The sequence below is a fragment of the Notolepis coatsorum genome (genome assembly GCF_963971535.1).
Source record: "Notolepis coatsorum genome assembly, chromosome: 15".
In the NCBI taxonomy this organism is placed as follows: Eukaryota; Metazoa; Chordata; class Actinopteri; order Aulopiformes; family Paralepididae; genus Notolepis; species Notolepis coatsorum.
The window spans coordinates 42,118,889-42,141,662 of record NC_140179.1 but is presented as its reverse complement, the minus strand read 5'-3'; the positions used below and the strand labels follow the sequence as shown (position 1 = coordinate 42,141,662).

At 49.6% G+C, this 22,774-nt stretch overlaps 1 pseudogene across 1 annotated transcript in view; it reads left to right on the top strand.

Moving 5' to 3' along the window:
- The first annotated feature begins 4,338 nt into the window (after positions 1-4,338).
- LOC311242025 (angiopoietin-4-like) overlaps positions 4,339-22,774 on the top strand; it is a 28,640-nt pseudogene continuing 10,204 nt past the window's right edge. The window contains exons 1-2 of the transcript in view: positions 4,339-4,350; positions 7,115-7,232. The product of the transcript in view is annotated as an angiopoietin-4-like (transcript). The remainder of the gene's footprint in view (positions 4,351-7,114; positions 7,233-22,774) is intronic.

Here is a 22,774-nt window from a genome sequence, read left to right as displayed (position 1 = left end):
CACTACAACTCGTACACCTTACTGTAAATTGTACCTAAATTGTACCTCATCCCATTTCTGCTTTGCACTAGATAGTACTGTACATTAGTACACTGCATAGTATTGTATATTATATGGTAACTCAGAACATTGTACATATGTCTATACCGAACACTGTGACCTCATTTTCTTCTTCTAAATTACATGCTATACTATGTTATTTGATACTATCTTGTCTAGCACAGTCTCTGGAGCGTAACAGTAAGAAGCATTTTGTATGAAAGTATTCTGTACTTCTGTATGACAACTATTAAAGAAACTTGTAGAAAACTCATCACCTTATTTTACAATACTGCTGTATACACATCACTTTACAATAATGTTGTATACACTTGCCACTTTACTTTACTGTTTTATGCACTCGTCAATTTACTTTACAATACTGTTGTATACTTGTCAATTTACTTTACAATACTGTTGTATACTTGTCACTTTACTTTACAATACTGTTGTATGCACTCGTCACTTTACTTTACAATACTGTTGTATGCACTATGCACACACTCATCACTTTACCTTTTCACACAAATCAAATGTTCATATACAGTATATAGTGCTATTGTTATTGATCTCATTCCATTCTCTCATATCTCATATTTTATTATTTTCTCCCATTACAGATGGGCATCTACTGATACACATAGTTAAGTAAATCAAAAACAAAATATTATAAAATATTATAAATTGCCCATCTCTCCGTGTGGTCCCCCGGGGTGCTGACAGACTGGAGGAGTAGTAGCAATGAGTGCAGTCATAACAACTTAAAGGACTGTTGTCCCGGGCCGATAAAATTAGGGAGGATGTAAATAAATGTTGGGAGGAATTTGCGAGGAGAGTTCTTATTAAACCTCCACACAAACACACATGTTAGCTAGAACCACTAAATCCTGCCGGTATTGGCTGTCAGAGTGATACACAATGGCAAGCAATGGCGTCCCATGGTGAGACACTGCGTTGTTAAAATGTACATCAAGAGAAACACACAGCAGAGCCAGACCGTGAACCAACAGCCTCTGACCTCACAACAGCAGAGCCAGACCCAGAACCACCAGCCTCTGACCTCACAACAGCAGAGCCAGACCCTGAACCACCAGCCTCTGACCTCATGACAGCAGAGCCAGACCCAGAACCACCAGCCTCTGACCTCACAACAGCAGAGCCAGACCCAGAACCACCAGCCTCTGACCTCACAACAGCAGAGCCAGACCCAGAACCACCAGCCTCTAACCTCACAACAGCAGAGCCAGACCCAGAACCACCAGCCTCTGACCTCACAACAGCAGAGCCAGACCCAGAACCACCAGCCTCTGACCTCACAACAGCAGAGCCAGACCCAGAACCACCAGCCTCTGACCTCATGACAGCCACAGCTGAAACAGGGAATTCAACCCAAGCCACGTACTGTTTGATGTTAACAACGAAACGTTACTGTTGTGCGCCTAGCTAACAAGTCAGCAGCCAACGTTACCATGATACAATGAGCTGACAATAACATTAACGTTAGGTGACGTTAACTATGAGTAGTCAGAATTCTACTCTTGAAAACAAAGTATTTTTTGTATCCACTTTTTCTCCCCATTTTTTCTATTTTTTCTCCCATCCCAATTTCGTATTTCCAATTCTTCCCTCCCCTGTCTTGAAGGTTGCTAGACTATGCCTCCCACTGGTTTGCTGTAGTGAGGATAGAAGCCGCTTGCATCACATGTCCCCTCCGGTACACGAGGAGGCAGCCTGTTGCATCTTTTCACCGCAGCAGCTCGAACTCTCAGTGGCGAGGAGTAACACGTGGGAGGCTCACGCTGCCCCCGATACTTCCTGTTTCCGCCGCACCGGCGTCACCCAACCGACCTCTAGGAGTCGCTGTCCACAACGTCCAATCCCCACCCACCGGCTTTCCCACCCTCTAACACTGCCAATTGTGTTAGTATGACGGCCGGCCAAGCCGGTAGCAACGCCGAGAGCTGGGCTCGATACCAGCATATCCTGCGTTAGTGGCGAGAGCCTTGCCCACTGCGCCACTCAGCTTCCTCAGCTTCCACAGATAATTCAAAGGTTCAGGCAAGTCCCTCTCTCTCTCAAGTTGTGGCATTAATGAAACAGCTACATTAATAGTGTTTTTTCAGTTTCTCCAGTCCACTACTTCTGTCCTGTCATAGCCAGATAATGCATCAGCTAGTATTCTTGTAAACTGAAAGTTCATTGCTACCTAAAGCCATGAGAGATTAGGGCTGCATGATTGCCCAGTCTGAGTCTAATTTTATAACAACAGTGCTGTCTGCGGCACAGACTGATAATGCATGCGCTGGTGGCCGTCTGATTTTAACAGCTCGGTGATTTATGACAGACCTTCCCAAGGAATATTCACTTAGCTCTCTTTTCTCTCTCTGTCTCTTCATATCTCTGTCTCTTTTTCTTTCTGACTCTCTCCCTCTCTCTCCCCCTATATCTCTCTTTCTCTATCTCTCTCCATATCTCTCTGTCGCTCTCCATAATGTCCCTGTCTCCCTCTATATCAGTCCCGGCGCCATGGGCGGGCATTAGGGGGCCGGGCCCGCCCACTGAGTCAGCTGTGCCCACCCTGGTAAAAAAAAAAAAAAAAAAAAAAAAACGTTTTTTTTTTTTTTTCAATCAAAGTCAACTATCCAAATCCTTAGTCGGGGACAGCCCTAGTGGGCACTGATGTCAACAACAACACTACTGAAGCTAGCACGGCACTCTGTGAGAATTCGTTTTTTACCCTCAAGAACGTCTTTACAGAACATCGCCTTAGTATGTTTCATCGACGCAGCTAAGGCCAATTTAATTCAGTTGGCATGTGAGAAGGACTTAACAAAAAAGTTCAGGAATGAGTGGAGGGGCAGTGTTTTAAGAAGATTTCACTCTGTCCCCAAACACCGCTTGCCTCTCTACTTATGATGGTGAGTAGCCTGTGGAGGAATTTTGTTTGCTTTTTTATGCACCTTATTTTTGTCAGTTCAGTTCAGTTTGTCAGTGAATTCAGAAGTGTTGAATAAATGGAGACTTTTCAAAGATATAGAATAGAATAGAAATGTATTATCCTGAGGGAAATTTGACACTGCAAATCACTCAACATTAAACATTTAGACAGAACAAATCACAAATAAGAATAACAAAACAAATGGCCTAAGAATAGAATAAAATGAAATAGAATAAAAATTGAATAAAAGATACAGTAAATAAATACAGTAAAAATATACTGAAGTCTACAGTAGGTGTAATAATGCACAGTGCTGTTTAAAAAGTAAGAGTCCAGGAAGATGGTAATTGTCACTCTGTGCTCAGTGATGCAGTGAGGCACAGTGATGCATTGTATAGTCTGATGGCTGTCGGAATGAAGGACTTCCTGTGCCGTTCAGTGCTGCATTTAGGTAGTGTGAGCCTATAACATGCTCCTCCTGTCAGCCAAGTCTGTGTATAGTGGGTGGGAGGGGTTTTCCCTGATGGCCTGGAGCTTAGCAAGGTTCCTCCTCTCCGCCACCCTCGCTAGAGTCCAGCTCCACCCCAACCACGCTACTGGCCTTCTTGACCATCTTATCCAGCCTGTTTGTGTCCCCTGCTCTCAGTCCGCTGCCCCAGCAGGTCTGTTATATATATTCGTTCAGTCTGTTTTTGTATAAGTGAAAGTTCTTAAGATAGAGAGAAATTAGATTTTTCAATAGACTCTCTGCTGTTTAGTTCATCACCGTGGGCAGCGCCAAGCAAGCCACAGCGCCGCTGTCCCAGCTGAAACGTATAAAAGGGAACCTGTGTTGAAAAACCATTGTGCCCCCCGAGAACATTTAATGCCCCCCCACTAATTTGTTTCTGCAGCCTGGTCTGCTCTATCTATGTCTATCTATGTCTATCTATCTTTCTTTCTCTCTCTCTCCCCATATATATCTGTCTCTCTTTCTCTATCTCTCTCCATATCTCTTTCTCTCTCTCTCAGGCCATGGTGATATGAACATACTACTTGTTTAATGGGACTGACCTGGTTAAATAAAGAGATCATTGTGTCTCAATGGGACTGACCTGGTTAAATAAAGGCTAAATAAAAATACAAATTGGAGCTCATTCACTAACATTCTCGAAAGTTTTCTCATAAATAACCTTGTAAGAAGTTTGTAAGAGGAAACATACAATATCCTCCTCCGGATACCTGAACGTGTGAACAGGTGCTCGTAAGTTGCCAAAATGATCTCAATTGAATGAAGAACATCACTCATTCTCAAAATTAAAGCGTGTTCTCGTACACCTGAATTTGCATACAGAAACACCCTGCCAGCTCCTTATAAGGGCATGAAGGACAGTGTGCAAAACAGATTCAACAGCTCCTTATACCGGAAGGGAGAGGCTAAGCATTGCATCTGGGTTCCACTATAGCTATATCCAGGGCCGCCTCAGGGGGTGTGCGAGCAGTGCGGTCGCACAGGGCCTCGCGGGAAGGGGGGCCTCGCAAAAAAAAAAAAAAAAAAAAAAAAAAAAATTATTCATTTTTTTTTATTATTTTTTATTATTTTTTTTTTTTTTTTTTTTTTTTTTTTTTTGTGAGGCCCCCCTTCCCGCGAGGCCCTTTTTCATCACAGACCTAAAATCTAGTTTTGCTTATATGCTTATATATTTCACATTAGACACGTTTGTAGAATGAATTGTTCCTGGGTCTGCACCTGGGTCACTATTGGAGCTCTGGTGCTCTGCAGCAGGCATTGGTTTCTCTATCTGGAGCCAAACTGGTCGACTGACTAGCTAATACTACTAGTAGCTAACGCTAACGGTGTGTGCCTGGTGGTGAGAGCACCTGGCTGTATGCAGCTACATAGAGCCACGTGCCTGATTGAGCTAACTGTTAGCCAGACGCCATGTGTGGGCTGGCTGGCTGGCTGTCGGCCCACCACGTCCTCCCCACACCCAGTCTCCTCGGCCGGAGCCGTGGCCCCCCGTACTATACCAGGAGGGAGGGGTGGGGAGCGAAGGTGGAGGGAGGCGCGCTGAGGCCTTTCGTCAACGTGGAGACCTGTGTTGCGGCCCTGCGCCCTCGTGCAGGTAACTAAGATTAATGAAAATGTCATGACATTACCCCACTCTTACTTCCTTCCCCTCCCGAATGTTTTGTTAATAACGATGTTTTTTTCCAGGCAAAACATATGCTACTTCACAACATTTGGAGATACGACATGTGCTGTGTGTGAATGGTGTAGCTTGTGTAGCTTGTGTAGCTTGTGTAGCGTTGGGCCATTGGCCAAAGCTGTGTGTGGCCTGGTGTCACAGAGTACCTGGCTAGCCTATTTAGCTGATGTCGGCCATTGGCTCCTTGCTTTGGTTTCTCTGGTATACCCTGCTCTTCTTGTTGGATTTAAGTGTTGATCTTTGTCCTTTTGAATCTGTCATACATGCTCTAGTCTCTAACACACACACACATGACAAACACACATGTTCTCTCTCTCTCTCTCTTTCTAACACACACAGTCTGCCTATGGCGGCCTTTCTCGATGGCTAGGCTGTGCTCAAGGATCTTCAGTCACAGTGCTCAGGTATTCTGCCACTGTGTACTCTCTGTTTAGGGCCAAATAGCATTTCAATTTCTTTCCAATGTGTCTCTCTCTCTCTCTCTCTCTCTCTCTCTTTTGATCTTTGTCCTTTTGAATCTGTCATACATGCTCTAGTCTCTCTCTAACACACACACACATGACAAACACATGTTCTCTCTCTCTCTCTCTCTGTACACTGTATATTGACTGTAGAACGGGAGCTCTCTCTCGCTCTCTCTTTTGCTATATGTTGACTGTATCATGCCCCGCCTCGGGCAGCGCTATTATTTAAGAATATGTTGACTGTATATATAAAAAAAAAAAAAAAAAATATATATATATATATATATATGTAATTTTTTTTTTTTTTTTTTTTTACCTTTGGGGGGGGGGGGGGGGGGGGGGGCTCGCGTTAAATCTCGCACAGGGCCTCGCATTTCTCCCAGGCGGCCCTGGCTATATCCGATGGTTTGCGTAGTGCTTATATTTATTTTCGGACATCACGATGCCTCGGCATCACTATAAATGTAAAACGTAATTTTGAATGATGCAAATATTGTCGTATTTATTATTTTAATAATTATTTAAATCTGTCTGTAGAATCGTTGTGAATGCAATCACCAACGATTTCTCCCAAATTAAGTCATTAACGGGCGCACACCAGTCCAACTTACAACTGCCTTTCCACGTAAATCGAATCCCTGAGAAGAAATCGTTCAAGAATGCCAAAATTGCCCAGAATTTCCAGAAAAGGTTGTAAGTGGAGTTACGGTGACATTTTGTCATAACTTCTCGTAAGTCCGTTTGTGAATGAGGACCATTGTCTCCTTCTCTTCCCCAGTGTCTCCTAGCTGGCCAGGATGAGAGAACCACCAGCCAAATATAATTTAACCTACATGTACTTTGTAGTAATTGTTTTGTGTAGAGTGTCAGTATATTTCGACTCACAATCACAGATTGGGCCTTTGGTTCTACCTGTGGTTCATTGTTTCTCACTGTGTTTCTGCTCAGAAATTGTGTGTGTGTGTGCAGGAACAGACTGCACACAGATAAAGGCTCTCTCTCCAACTGCAACCAGTGGAGTGTATCTGATCCAGCCTGGAGTTTGCGCCCCCTCGGGGTAATGAACTATGATAATTAGTAATTACATTAGATTAGATTAGATTCAAACGTATTGTCATCATACAGCACAAGTACAGTACAACGAAAATAAGTTTGGCATCCAAACAGAGTGCAAATGTAACAGTAAAGTGCAATAGTAATATACAATGTACAGGTGATTAAACTGGGTATAAATTAGTATTACTGGTGTTGTTGCTAACTACTGGACTTTCTATGTAGGTGTTATTGTTAACTACTGGGCTTTATATGTAGGTGTTATTGCTAACTACCAGGCTCTACAGTATGTAGGTGTTGTTGCTAACTACTGGGCTTTCTATGTAGGTGCTGTTGCTAACTACTGGACTTTCTATGTAGGTGCTGTTGCTAACTACTGGGCTTTCTATGTAGGTGCTAGCCTGTTGCTAACTACTGGGCCTTCTATGTAGGTGTACTGTAAGATGCTGTCAGATGGAGGCTGGACAGTGTTTCAGAGGCGGACCGGAGGAGCACTTTCCTTTGACAGGAAATGGGCAGAATACAAACATGGCTTTGGGAACCTAGAAGGTATGTAAGAGGATTCTTTTTGTAACGTTTACTCTAGCCTGGCGCTACACTGTCAGAGATACAGGCGTCAAATATCCCTCTCATGAAAAGAGGCTCGAGAGGTGGCAGCCCAAACAAACGCCTGGACACAGGAATGGCTGCGCCCCAAACACATTTCCAGTGAATGGGTCCTCCCCAAACCTGCTTAACTCATAGAATTTATTCAACATTATGTTTATTGGCAGTTGGGCCCCAGATATGTCTTTGCCAATCGACTAGGCTGCCCCTCACCTTTGATATTATCTGCGGTGGTGTCTGCACAGTAACACTCCACACAACAGGGGGCAGCGACAGCGACTGCTACCAGACATTGACCTGGGACTCATAGGAACCCAAGGAGGACAACCTACACTACCTTAGGCTTACTGCACCCTATGTGGATACTGTGATACTGTGAATAATGTATATTTCAGTGGATACCGTGATACTGTGAATAATGTATACTCAGTAGATAGTAAATTATAACACTACCTCATGCATACTGCACCTTATGTGACACTGTGAATAATGTGAATATTCCTCAGCTAGTCAGATAGTAAATTATATTGACCATATTGATCAAATTGTTTACACTGCCTGTGTTGTTTTTTACTACCTGTATACTGTGTTGTTTTACTACCTGTACCCCCCCCCCTCCCCCCATGCTGCTATGATGCCTGCATTTCCCCAAGGGGATCAATAAAGGAATATCTTATCTTATCTTATCTTAATACAGTTGGAGATATCAGGGTTTGTTTTCTTAATTGAGCTGGGACAGCAGTTGACTGACCAATCTCAAGCCCTGCCCTCTTTTCTTGATCCTCCAATCGCATGTCTGAGGGAAGAAGCACGAGTTGTAATCGTGCCGGATCAAGAAAAGGGAGTGGGCTTTTTTTTTGTGGCCGTGCACTAATTTGTGTTTTAAAAACAAACAACGAATGTTAATCTAATCACATACAGCATGTGTTACAGAAATGTAATTTAGACGTAGAAGGTAGCGAGCGCGAGAGAGAGAGAGAGCATGTGTGTGTGTGCGAGTGTGAGAGAGAGAGCGTGTGAGAGAGAGAGCGTGTGTGTGCGTGCGAGCGAGCATGAGAGAGCGCGTGTGTGAGAGAGAGAGCGTGTGTGTGCGAGTGCGAGAGAGCGCGCGTGTGTGTGTGCGAGCGAGCATGAGAGAGCGAGTGTGTGAGAAAGAGAGAGCGTGTGTGCGCGAGCATGAGAGAGAGCGTGTGTGCGAGCGAGCATGAGAGAGAGTGTCTGCGAGCGAGCGTGTGCTGTTCAGGCAGGATTTTCTTGAAAATGACCTGTCCAATAGAATGAATGACCTGGGTGACTGCATGTCCTTTGTTTACGAATTATGTTGTGAAGGGCCAGATTAAACCGAATATATATATTTATTTATATATATATATTTAATTGTATTTGTATATTCTCTAATATTCCCTGATATCCCTTGTATATTCCTTGTACAATATGCATTGAATATCCATTCTAGCCTACTGAACATCCCATAATAGTCTCCATTCTACTATTGGTCGAGACCTTGGTGCCAGGCTGCCATACCCCTCAGACCCAGTTCAAACGTACCGCTCCACATGTACGAACAAGTCCTAGTTCCGCGTAGGAATCTGGCTACCGCACCACTAATGGGACTATTTGTTCATAGTGCGTATATATACTGCGCTACTAAAGTAGGACTTCCTTTTCAGTCCAGTTTCTTACCGTCCAATAGAGTCACAGACGTAAAGCCTCCCCGCGACGCCACGTGTGGGAGTAAGGCCAAGTTCGCCTACCATCGGTATTGAGACATCGTGTATATTAATATTTGAATAGTCATATTTGGCACTATATCGTCGAGTTGGACGTAGTCTATTAAGCTAATAATAGTCTGTTAATATATAGTGCTTCGTGCGGTGAGAATACTACCGTAGTCAGTACCCCATCGTTTCGGGCAGAGAACTGGCTGCTTATCCAGGGTGGTTGACCCCACGTGAAGCTGCACCCGAGGAGCCCCAGAGCCGACGAGCGAGTGGACCTGTATACCGGATTATTCTACCGACGACAGCCCGCCTTCCCAGGCACGGATTATGCTTTGTATACTTTGATTATTCCATGGATAAAGACCCCCGACACTGCCGTGTGTTGGAACCCCCCCCCCCTGGAGAGGACGCAAGGTGAGGAGACGCTCTGCAAGACGAGGTCGCTTCACGTCTCTCCTCCGTGGACCGGATGACGCCGGCCCACAAAGAGTCCACCTGCTTTCATCTGTGGTCCAAGGATCGCCGGCGCATTGAACGGCACTACAGTGGGTTCACCTGGGATACCCTTGGCCGGATGAGGCAGCCGGATTCTACCCCCCCCCCCCTCCTACTCCTGTCGGCTTACAAGCGACCGGATTAACCCCCCTTAGTGTATCCAGTATATAATCATTAAAGTATCATTGCTGTTATTCCTTAAACTATTCCAGGTTGTATATGTACCACCTGCGCCTTCAGAGATTGGACATTCTCTATTGATATACCGACGAATACTCTTGCCATAAAAGTGCATACTAATTCCCATTCATAAATGTGATTGATTTGATTAAGTGCTTGCTCTACACACCATCGCTGTGTAGAAATAAAGACCTATTTCTAATTCGTACATTTGTGTTGGATCCGTTTCATCTACGTGACAGTGTTCATCATAATATATTTATGCCGTGTACTGGGTGGCCGAATATTAAGTACAAAGGTAGTGGTAGTAAGTATCATATCTAGTAATACAGTCAGGGAATTGTACCCCTCAGTTACAATTGGTCCTTCGAGCCGGAGGGTAATTCGTGTAATATTAATATAGTGTTATTAATATTGAAATGGCCTATGATGAACACTCCACGAAACGATCCTCCTAACCAACGCCCGCAGCGCGAACGACGGCTCCCTCAGTACTTAGAGGCTTACGCTGTCAGTCAACAACCTAGTCTTCTACTAACAGTAAACGCGGTAAAACTAGAAAGTAAAAGTATGTCTAACCCCAACGCCCAGACTACCCCGACCATAGAGGCCCCTACGGGCTCTAATGTAACTGACCAAGTTCACGGTGGGGACCAGTGGGAACCAGACATGACTTCACACCCCGCCAGTACTGAAGAAGTAGTCCCCGATGAGTCCCGGGAGGAATACAACGCTACCGAGAGAGAACTCGGCACGGAAGAAGACGGGGAGAGCACCGTGGAGATAGAGCTCCAAGGCTCCGCAAGGAGCACCCCGAGGGAAGGCTCCCCTATACAACCGCCTTCTCCCAGCGAGGCAGAGAGGACCCTACAGCAGGCCTTCCTCATCAGCCTGAACGCCGCTGCTGAACGCGACCGACTGCAGATCCAGCAGCGGAGCGAAGAAGAGCATATACGTCTAGAAATAAGACGCATTCAGAGAGAAGAGAATGTGGCCCGAGACCGAGCAGACAGCCAGCGAGCAGCTGCTGGTGCTCTACGGGACGCAGAGCGCGACAGACAGCAAGCGCAACTAATAGAACAGCTGATCAGACGGACAACACCCTCTCCCTCCGCCAGAGGCTCCAGGAACTCGTCTAGACACACCTCCAGGGCGGCATCCCCTAGCCGAGTAAACAACCCTGAACTTGACCAACAGACGAGGTCTATACCCCCCACAGACCACCTCCCCCCACCGGTCCAAGCGAGACCTAGCAACCGGGAAGGAGCAGCATATCCTGTGGAGAGGCTAAACCAGAGACTACAAGCACTGGATGACCTAACTGAAGACGAAGAGGAAGAGGAGGAGAACCACGCCCGACGACAGCACAGTACTCTACCGGACCAGGAGGTCCGGTACAGCCCAGGCTATACTCCCGCGGAGCTGCGCTACAGACCCCCGACTCTATACACGGGTGAGCACGACGCACGACCCGCACCGAGGAACAGCACCTGGACAAGCGGGCCATGGTACACTGCCGGTACCAGCCCATACCAAGGAGCGGGAGGAGACTCGCCTAGGAGGCCTCTCCCCCAACGCTCGCCGATGTATCCACAGTCGGCGTCATACATTGGCACGCCTATGGTACCCGACTTCACCCAAGAGAACCGGGCCCAGTATACGGAACTCCGCATGTGTCTGGAGACCATGTTGGTGGATGTATTGGATGAACGCCACAAATACGCCATCCTACTGAAGCACTTAAAGGTACCCCGCGCACATAATATAGCGCTCGCCTACGCGACTTCCACCACCCCATACACAGCAGCGCTGGTAGCATTGGACCAGAGGTATGGGCGCATATGGGATTACGCGATCCAGGAGATCCGACACATCGACCGCTTACCCCCAGCAAAAGACAATCGAGCACTGGACGACCTGTCCATCAGAGTGCAGTCCCTGGTAGGGATGTTGGGAGCGCAGAGAGAGAAGGGGAGGCATGAACTTTACGCCAACTCAAATGTGGAAAGGATCTTGGAGAAGCTGCCGCCCGCTCGACAGGAGCGTTTTAGGCGGCAGAGAGACCAACGAGACCCGAATGGCCCCGAACCGAACCTCCTCGATCTAGCAGACTTCCTGGCGAGAGAAGTCAGCAGCCTACGGCTAGATACATTCGGACGGAGCACCCCTGGCTCCAGAGAAGGAACCAGACGACTAAATGATGGAAGAAGATCGGTGACTGTGATGCACCAATCGGAGTCAGTACCGAGCAGCAGGAGCCACAGTACCCCCTCCAGAACGGAGAAGTGGAAGATAGTGTGCCCCTACTGTGAGAAAGAACACTGGCTAGCGCAATGTGACTCCTTCCCCAAGCTGAACGCGGAGGAAGCAAGTCAATGGATAAAGTCCAACAAGCGCTGTTTTCGCTGTGCGCGCTCACACATGGCAGCCGAATGCCGCTTAAAGAAAAGGTGCACCAAGTGCGATGGAGCCCATCTGGACATACTTCACGACAGTAACAGACGGCGCCCTTCACCCGCACCATCCAGCAGCAAAGCGAGCGTCATGTACATCGATCCCGCCAGCAGCAGTGGAGCCCGAGTACTCCTAAAAGTAGTGCGTGTGACACTAAGCTACCAGAATAAAGTCCTGGACACTTACGCCGTCCTCGATGACGGGTCAGAGAAGACCCTGCTGCTCGCCTCCGCTGCGGCCCAGCTAGGGCTGCGGGGAAGCGAAACCCAAATGACAATTCGGACAATAAGACGAGATTTGAAGACGATAAAGGGCGAGAATGTCTCATTCTCTATCGCAGCAAGCGGCCAGCCTGAGCGACGGTACCAGATTACAGACGCTTTCACCAGCCAAGAAATAGGACTGTCGCGGTACACATACCCCGTCGCCAAGCTGATGGAGAAATATGCACATCTGCGCAAGTTACCGATCCCGCTCATAGACAATGCTATGCCGACCCTGTTGATAGGCTCCGACCATGCAGACCTCATTGTCCCGATAGACCGGGTTCATACCGGACCCCGAGGCTGTCCTGCAGCAGTCGAGACCCGTTTGGGATGGACTCTCCAAGGCCCGCTCGCCAAATCTCTCAACCGAAGTACAGCCACTAGATGTCTCCACTCCCGAGTCACAGAGGGAGAAACCGCACTCCTGCAACACGTAGAGCGGCTATGGACCTTGGAACAAATGCCCTTTAAGAACGGAAAGAAAGACATTCGCTCTAAAGATGACATTTACGCCATTCAACCCCCCTGTAGACAGGGACCAAGAGAGTCCCGGTCAACGGCGTGTTGAGATACGCCACGCCACTCCTGCGGCGAGAAGGAATGCCTACTTTCCACGCCAAGACAGACGCCACAGAACGGTACCTGCTGAACACGGAGTGGCGCTTAGCCAAGAACCCCGCCCAAGAGAGTGTATACCGCGCTGAGATTGAGAAGCTCATCACAGCGGGACACGTCACAAAGATGGACATTAAAGAGGCTGACCAGACCACTGAATCGTGGTACGTGCCTCACCACAAGGTCCATCACAACGGTAAAGGCCGCATAGTATTTAACTGCAGCTACCAGATCGGATCCCACAATCTGAATAAAGAGTTACTGCCCGGTCCCACACTCGGCCCCTCCCTACTCGGCGTTCTACTCCGCTTCCGCCAGGAAAAGGTGGCCATCAGCGGGGACATTAAAGGAATGTTCCTGCAGGTGAGATTAGTAGAGGCGGACAAGCCCCTGTTACGGTTCCTATGGAGAGAGAAGCCAGGAGATGAGCACCCAGCCATCTACCAATGGGAAGTCCTCCCCTTCGGAACGACGTGCAGCCCCTGCTGTGCTACATTTGCACTACAGAAACATGTAGCAGAGGACCCAGCAGCGGACGAAGAGGTCCGACACAGCGTAAAGAACAGCTTCTACGTAGACAACTGTCTACAAAGCCTTTCAACCCAAGAAGAAGCCGAGGCTCTCCTGATTAAACTCCGCGCCTCATTGATCAAAGGCGGCTTTGATCTCAGGCAGTGGGCCAGCAGCGATCCGCAAGTACTGCGCAGCCTCTCCTCCGAGGACAAGGCAGCCAGCAGCGAGACCTGGATGGCTACAATCCCGGGAGAAGCCCAGGAGATGACCCTGGGATTGGTGTGGCGATTCAAAACAGATTCGCTTCACTACAGACACAAGCCCCTGACTACGGAGCAGGGAAGGCCGGCGGCGGCGCCGACCACCAGACGGAGTGTGTACACAACACTCGCCCGACAATATGACCCGCTAGGATGTATTCTACCGTACACCACCAGGGCAAAAATGATTGTACGAGCATTGTGGGACAAGGACCAGGGCTGGGACGACCCCATTCCCGCACACCTTGCATCCACCTGGAGAGAGTGGGAGATGGAGCTCCACTCACTCCCAGGCGTTAATATGCGCCGAAGCTACTTCCCACCCACGGTGAGGCCAGAGACATGTAAAATGGACTTACACGTCTTCAGTGACGCCTCAGAGGTCGCATACGGATCAGTAGCCTACTTGCGGGCCCAAGAGAAGGGGGGAGAGATCTACACAGCATTTGTCCTCGCCCGCTCGAGAATAGCCCCACGCAAGCAACAATCTATCCCACGTCTAGAGCTCTGCGCAGCCCTAGCCGGAGCGCACCTAGCCATGCTCATCCAACGTGAGCTCACCATACCGGTGTCTAGAACAATCCTGTTGTCAGATTCCACGACGGTACTCGCCTGGATCAAATCGGACTCATGCAAGTACAAAGTCTTCGTGGGAGTCAGAGTCACCGAGATTCAAGACTTAACCGAAGAGTTAACCGGAGAAACAGAGTGGCGCTACGTTGATACAAAACAGAACCCAGCTGACGTCATCACCCGGGGGATGCCCCTGGATGACCTCACCCGTCGCAATGTCTACAGTGACGGCCCCGCATTCCTAAGACTCCCGGAAGGACAGTGGCCCATGCCTATCCCGAGGGAAGCAAGTCCAGAGGAGGTGGAAAATAAGAAGTCTGTGTTCTGTGGATTGAGCACCGTAGCCTCCACCGACCCTAACATAGACGATTGCACGTCCATAGAGAGTGCACAACAAAGAACATTCCTGCGGTACCACCCGGAGTGCAAGTCCCCCGCTGATATGTCAGCAGCTAACTACGAGGAAGCAGAATTGCTTCTACTGCAGCGAGCCCAGAGAGACAATTTGACAGAAGGAACAGTCGTCATGATTATTGATCAATCACTGCCCAGAGCTATGTGGCCGGCCGGCCGCGTAAGCAAAGTGATCACCGGTGCCGACGGCAAGGTCCGAGCAGCTGAAGTGCTCGTCCAGGGTCGCACTTACACCCGTCCCGTGGCGAGGCTCATAGAACTGCCCCGACTCCCAGACACAATCGATGATGACCATGACCCTATAACCCTATGACTTTGTGAAGTTGACTGACCCCTACAGCAAACCCTTATGTGTAAATAGACAACGCGATTAATCTGTCTCTGTTTAACTGATTAGGTCTGGGACCAATCAGGGGGTGGCTGTTGTGAAGGGCCAGATTAAACCGAATATATATATTTATTTATATATATATATTTAATTGTATTTGTATATTCTCTAATATTCCCTGATATCCCTTGTATATTCCTTGTACAATATGCATTGAATATCCATTCTAGCCTACTGAACATCCCATAATAGTCTCCATTCTACTATTGGTCGAGACCTTGGTGCCAGGCTGCCATACCCCTCAGACCCAGTTCAAACGTACCGCTCCACATGTACGAACAAGTCCTAGTTCCGCGTAGGAATCTGGCTACCGCACCACTAATGGGACTATTTGTTCATAGTGCGTATATATACTGCGCTACTAAAGTAGGACTTCCTTTTCAGTCCAGTTTCTTACCGTCCAATAGAGTCACAGACGTAAAGCCTCCCCGCGACGCCACGTGTGGGAGTAAGGCCAAGTTCGCCTACCATCGGTATTGAGACATCGTGTATATTAATATTTGAATAGTCATATTTGGCACTATATCGTCGAGTTGGACGTAGTCTATTAAGCTAATAATAGTCTGTTAATATATAGTGCTTCGTGCGGTGAGAATACTACCGTAGTCAGTACCCCATCGTTTCGGGCAGAGAACTGGCTGCTTATCCAGGGTGGTTGACCCCACGTGAAGCTGCACCCGAGGAGCCCCAGAGCCGACGAGCGAGTGGACCTGTATACCGGATTATTCTACCGACGACAGCCCGCCTTCCCAGGCACGGATTATGCTTTGTATACTTTGATTATTCCATGGATAAAGACCCCCGACACTGCCGTGTGTTGGAACCCCCCCCCCCTGGAGAGGACGCAAGGTGAGGAGACGCTCTGCAAGACGAGGTCGCTTCACGTCTCTCCTCCGTGGACCGGATGACGCCGGCCCACAAAGAGTCCACCTGCTTTCATCTGTGGTCCAAGGATCGCCGGCGCATTGAACGGCACTACAGTGGGTTCACCTGGGATACCCTTGGCCGGATGAGGCAGCCGGATTCTACCCCCCCCCCCCTCCTACTCCTGTCGGCTTACAAGCGACCGGATTAACCCCCCTTAGTGTATCCAGTATATAATCATTAAAGTATCATTGCTGTTATTCCTTAAACTATTCCAGGTTGTATATGTACCACCTGCGCCTTCAGAGATTGGACATTCTCTATTGATATACCGACGAATACTCTTGCCATAAAAGTGCATACTAATTCCCATTCATAAATGTGATTGATTTGATTAAGTGCTTGCTCTACACACCATCGCTGTGTAGAAATAAAGACCTATTTCTAATTCGTACATTTGTGTTGGATCCGTTTCATCTACGTGACAGTGTTCATCATAATATATTTATGCCGTGTACTGGGTGGCCGAATATTAAGTACAAAGGTAGTGGTAGTAAGTATCATATCTAGTAATACAGTCAGGGAATTGTACCCCTCAGTTACAATTGGTCCTTCGAGCCGGAGGGTAATTCGTGTAATATTAATATAGTGTTATTAATATTGAAATGGCCTATGATGAACACTCCACGAAACGATCCTCCTAACCAACGCCCGCAGCGCGAACGACGGCTCCCTCAGTACTTAGAGGCTTACGCTGTCAGTCAACAACCTAGTCTTCTACTAACAGTAAACGCGGTAAAACTAGAAAGTAAAAGTATGTCTAACCCCAACGCCCAGACTACCCCGACCATAGAGGCCCCTACGGGCTCTAATGTAACTGACCAAGTTCACGGTGGGGACCAGTGGGAACCAGACATGACTTCACACCCCGCCAGTACTGAAGAAGTAGTCCCCGATGAGTCCCGGGAGGAATACAACGCTACCGAGAGAGAACTCGGCACGGAAGAAGACGGGGAGAGCACCGTGGAGATAGAGCTCCAAGGCTCCGCAAGGAGCACCCCGAGGGAAGGCTCCCCTATACAACCGCCTTCTCCCAGCGAGGCAGAGAGGACCCTACAGCAGGCCTTCCTCATCAGCCTGAACGCCGCTGCTGAACGCGACCGACTGCAGATCCAGCAGCGGAGCGAAGAAGAGCATATACGTCTAGAAATAAGACGCATTCAGAGAGAAGAGAATGTGGCCCGAGACCGAGCAGACAGCCAGCGAGCAGCTGCTGGTGCTCTACGGGACGCAGAGCGCGACAGACAGCAAGCGCAACTAATAGAACAGCTGATCAGACGGACAACACCCTCTCCCTCCGCCAGAGGCTCCAGGAACTCGTCTAGACACACCTCCAGGGCGGCATCCCCTAGCCGAGTAAACAACCCTGAACTTGACCAACAGACGAGGTCTATACCCCCCACAGACCACCTCCCCCCACCGGTCCAAGCGAGACCTAGCAACCGGGAAGGAGCAGCATATCCTGTGGAGAGGCTAAACCAGAGACTACAAGCACTGGATGACCTAACTGAAGACGAAGAGGAAGAGGAGGAGAACCACGCCCGACGACAGCACAGTACTCTACCGGACCAGGAGGTCCGGTACAGCCCAGGCTATACTCCCGCGGAGCTGCGCTACAGACCCCCGACTCTATACACGGGTGAGCACGACGCACGACCCGCACCGAGGAACAGCACCTGGACAAGCGGGCCATGGTACACTGCCGGTACCAGCCCATACCAAGGAGCGGGAGGAGACTCGCCTAGGAGGCCTCTCCCCCAACGCTCGCCGATGTATCCACAGTCGGCGTCATACATTGGCACGCCTATGGTACCCGACTTCACCCAAGAGAACCGGGCCCAGTATACGGAACTCCGCATGTGTCTGGAGACCATGTTGGTGGATGTATTGGATGAACGCCACAAATACGCCATCCTACTGAAGCACTTAAAGGTACCCCGCGCACATAATATAGCGCTCGCCTACGCGACTTCCACCACCCCATACACAGCAGCGCTGGTAGCATTGGACCAGAGGTATGGGCGCATATGGGATTACGCGATCCAGGAGATCCGACACATCGACCGCTTACCCCCAGCAAAAGACAATCGAGCACTGGACGACCTGTCCATCAGAGTGCAGTCCCTGGTAGGGATGTTGGGAGCGCAGAGAGAGAAGGGGAGGCATGAACTTTACGCCAACTCAAATGTGGAAAGGATCTTGGAGAAGCTGCCGCCCGCTCGACAGGAGCGTTTTAGGCGGCAGAGAGACCAACGAGACCCGAATGGCCCCGAACCGAACCTCCTCGATCTAGCAGACTTCCTGGCGAGAGAAGTCAGCAGCCTACGGCTAGATACATTCGGACGGAGCACCCCTGGCTCCAGAGAAGGAACCAGACGACTAAATGATGGAAGAAGATCGGTGACTGTGATGCACCAATCGGAGTCAGTACCGAGCAGCAGGAGCCACAGTACCCCCTCCAGAACGGAGAAGTGGAAGATAGTGTGCCCCTACTGTGAGAAAGAACACTGGCTAGCGCAATGTGACTCCTTCCCCAAGCTGAACGCGGAGGAAGCAAGTCAATGGATAAAGTCCAACAAGCGCTGTTTTCGCTGTGCGCGCTCACACATGGCAGCCGAATGCCGCTTAAAGAAAAGGTGCACCAAGTGCGATGGAGCCCATCTGGACATACTTCACGACAGTAACAGACGGCGCCCTTCACCCGCACCATCCAGCAGCAAAGCGAGCGTCATGTACATCGATCCCGCCAGCAGCAGTGGAGCCCGAGTACTCCTAAAAGTAGTGCGTGTGACACTAAGCTACCAGAATAAAGTCCTGGACACTTACGCCGTCCTCGATGACGGGTCAGAGAAGACCCTGCTGCTCGCCTCCGCTGCGGCCCAGCTAGGGCTGCGGGGAAGCGAAACCCAAATGACAATTCGGACAATAAGACGAGATTTGAAGACGATAAAGGGCGAGAATGTCTCATTCTCTATCGCAGCAAGCGGCCAGCCTGAGCGACGGTACCAGATTACAGACGCTTTCACCAGCCAAGAAATAGGACTGTCGCGGTACACATACCCCGTCGCCAAGCTGATGGAGAAATATGCACATCTGCGCAAGTTACCGATCCCGCTCATAGACAATGCTATGCCGACCCTGTTGATAGGCTCCGACCATGCAGACCTCATTGTCCCGATAGACCGGGTTCATACCGGACCCCGAGGCTGTCCTGCAGCAGTCGAGACCCGTTTGGGATGGACTCTCCAAGGCCCGCTCGCCAAATCTCTCAACCGAAGTACAGCCACTAGATGTCTCCACTCCCGAGTCACAGAGGGAGAAACCGCACTCCTGCAACACGTAGAGCGGCTATGGACCTTGGAACAAATGCCCTTTAAGAACGGAAAGAAAGACATTCGCTCTAAAGATGACATTTACGCCATTCAACCCCCCTGTAGACAGGGACCAAGAGAGTCCCGGTCAACGGCGTGTTGAGATACGCCACGCCACTCCTGCGGCGAGAAGGAATGCCTACTTTCCACGCCAAGACAGACGCCACAGAACGGTACCTGCTGAACACGGAGTGGCGCTTAGCCAAGAACCCCGCCCAAGAGAGTGTATACCGCGCTGAGATTGAGAAGCTCATCACAGCGGGACACGTCACAAAGATGGACATTAAAGAGGCTGACCAGACCACTGAATCGTGGTACGTGCCTCACCACAAGGTCCATCACAACGGTAAAGGCCGCATAGTATTTAACTGCAGCTACCAGATCGGATCCCACAATCTGAATAAAGAGTTACTGCCCGGTCCCACACTCGGCCCCTCCCTACTCGGCGTTCTACTCCGCTTCCGCCAGGAAAAGGTGGCCATCAGCGGGGACATTAAAGGAATGTTCCTGCAGGTGAGATTAGTAGAGGCGGACAAGCCCCTGTTACGGTTCCTATGGAGAGAGAAGCCAGGAGATGAGCACCCAGCCATCTACCAATGGGAAGTCCTCCCCTTCGGAACGACGTGCAGCCCCTGCTGTGCTACATTTGCACTACAGAAACATGTAGCAGAGGACCCAGCAGCGGACGAAGAGGTCCGACACAGCGTAAAGAACAGCTTCTACGTAGACAACTGTCTACAAAGCCTTTCAACCCAAGAAGAAGCCGAGGCTCTCCTGATTAAACTCCGCGCCTCATTGATCAAAGGCGGCTTTGATCTCAGGCAGTGGGCCAGCAGCGATCCGCAAGTACTGCGCAGCCTCTCCTCCGAGGACAAGGCAGCCAGCAGCGAGACCTGGATGGCTACAATCCCGGGAGAAGCCCAGGAGATGACCCTGGGATTGGTGTGGCGATTCAAAACAGATTCGCTTCACTACAGACACAAGCCCCTGACTACGGAGCAGGGAAGGCCGGCGGCGGCGCCGACCACCAGACGGAGTGTGTACACAACACTCGCCCGACAATATGACCCGCTAGGATGTATTCTACCGTACACCACCAGGGCAAAAATGATTGTACGAGCATTGTGGGACAAGGACCAGGGCTGGGACGACCCCATTCCCGCACACCTTGCATCCACCTGGAGAGAGTGGGAGATGGAGCTCCACTCACTCCCAGGCGTTAATATGCGCCGAAGCTACTTCCCACCCACGGTGAGGCCAGAGACATGTAAAATGGACTTACACGTCTTCAGTGACGCCTCAGAGGTCGCATACGGATCAGTAGCCTACTTGCGGGCCCAAGAGAAGGGGGGAGAGATCTACACAGCATTTGTCCTCGCCCGCTCGAGAATAGCCCCACGCAAGCAACAATCTATCCCACGTCTAGAGCTCTGCGCAGCCCTAGCCGGAGCGCACCTAGCCATGCTCATCCAACGTGAGCTCACCATACCGGTGTCTAGAACAATCCTGTTGTCAGATTCCACGACGGTACTCGCCTGGATCAAATCGGACTCATGCAAGTACAAAGTCTTCGTGGGAGTCAGAGTCACCGAGATTCAAGACTTAACCGAAGAGTTAACCGGAGAAACAGAGTGGCGCTACGTTGATACAAAACAGAACCCAGCTGACGTCATCACCCGGGGGATGCCCCTGGATGACCTCACCCGTCGCAATGTCTACAGTGACGGCCCCGCATTCCTAAGACTCCCGGAAGGACAGTGGCCCATGCCTATCCCGAGGGAAGCAAGTCCAGAGGAGGTGGAAAATAAGAAGTCTGTGTTCTGTGGATTGAGCACCGTAGCCTCCACCGACCCTAACATAGACGATTGCACGTCCATAGAGAGTGCACAACAAAGAACATTCCTGCGGTACCACCCGGAGTGCAAGTCCCCCGCTGATATGTCAGCAGCTAACTACGAGGAAGCAGAATTGCTTCTACTGCAGCGAGCCCAGAGAGACAATTTGACAGAAGGAACAGTCGTCATGATTATTGATCAATCACTGCCCAGAGCTATGTGGCCGGCCGGCCGCGTAAGCAAAGTGATCACCGGTGCCGACGGCAAGGTCCGAGCAGCTGAAGTGCTCGTCCAGGGTCGCACTTACACCCGTCCCGTGGCGAGGCTCATAGAACTGCCCCGACTCCCAGACACAATCGATGATGACCATGACCCTATAACCCTATGACTTTGTGAAGTTGACTGACCCCTACAGCAAACCCTTATGTGTAAATAGACAACGCGATTAATCTGTCTCTGTTTAACTGATTAGGTCTGGGACCAATCAGGGGGTGGCTGTTGTGAAGGGCCAGATTAAACCGAATATATATATTTATTTATATATATATATTTAATTGTATTTGTATATTCTCTAATATTCCCTGATATCCCTTGTATATTCCTTGTACAATATGCATTGAATATCCATTCTAGCCTACTGAACATCCCATAATAGTCTCCATTCTACTATTGGTCGAGACCTTGGTGCCAGGCTGCCATACCCCTCAGACCCAGTTCAAACGTACCGCTCCACATGTACGAACAAGTCCTAGTTCCGCGTAGGAATCTGGCTACCGCACCACTAATGGGACTATTTGTTCATAGTGCGTATATATACTGCGCTACTAAAGTAGGACTTCCTTTTCAGTCCAGTTTCTTACCCTCCAATAGAGTCACAGACGTAAAGCCTCCCCGCGACGCCACGTGTGGGAGTAAGGCCAAGTTCGCCTACCATCGGTATTGAGACATCGTGTATATTAATATTTGAATAGTCATATTTGGCACTATATCGTCGAGTTGGACGTAGTCTATTAAGCTAATAATAGTCTGTTAATATATAGTGCTTCGTGCGGTGAGAATACTACCGTAGTCAGTACCCCATCGTTTCGGGCAGAGAACTGGCTGCTTATCCAGGGTGGTTGACCCCACGTGAAGCTGCACCCGAGGAGCCCCAGAGCCGACGAGCGAGTGGACCTGTATACCGGATTATTCTACCGACGACAGCCCGCCTTCCCAGGCACGGATTATGCTTTGTATACTTTGATTATTCCATGGATAAAGACCCCCGACACTGCCGTGTGTTGGAACCCCCCCCCCTGGAGAGGACGCAAGGTGAGGAGACGCTCTGCAAGACGAGGTCGCTTCACGTCTCTCCTCCGTGGACCGGATGACGCCGGCCCACAAAGAGTCCACCTGCTTTCATCTGTGGTCCAAGGATCGCCGGCGCATTGAACGGCACTACAGTGGGTTCACCTGGGATACCCTTGGCCGGATGAG